The sequence below is a fragment of the Microtus ochrogaster genome, chromosome 7, assembly GCF_000317375.1.
Source record: "Microtus ochrogaster isolate Prairie Vole_2 chromosome 7, MicOch1.0, whole genome shotgun sequence".
NCBI classification, from domain to species: Eukaryota; Metazoa; Chordata; class Mammalia; order Rodentia; family Cricetidae; genus Microtus; species Microtus ochrogaster.
In genome coordinates this window covers 69,758,746-69,759,012 of record NC_022014.1, presented here as the reverse complement: position 1 = coordinate 69,759,012, position 267 = coordinate 69,758,746, and positions in this window count along the sequence as shown.

Genomic DNA, 267 nt, shown 5'->3' with positions numbered 1-267 from the left:
TCCATCCAATCCCTGCTCTCTGAGCTTAGAGAATTCCAAGATAGAGGAGGTATAAAGAATTAGATAACAAGAGGCGGTGGAAGATTCTAGGAGAATACGGCCCTCTGAATCAACTAAGCAAAGCAACAGGGCCTACCTGGGTCTACACTAGGTCCTCTGCTATTAGTTTAGTATTTTTTTTTTTTCGTTTTTCGAGACAGGGTTTCTCTGTGGTTTTGGAGCCTGTCCTGGAACTAGCTCTTGTAGACCAGGCTGGTCTCGAACTCA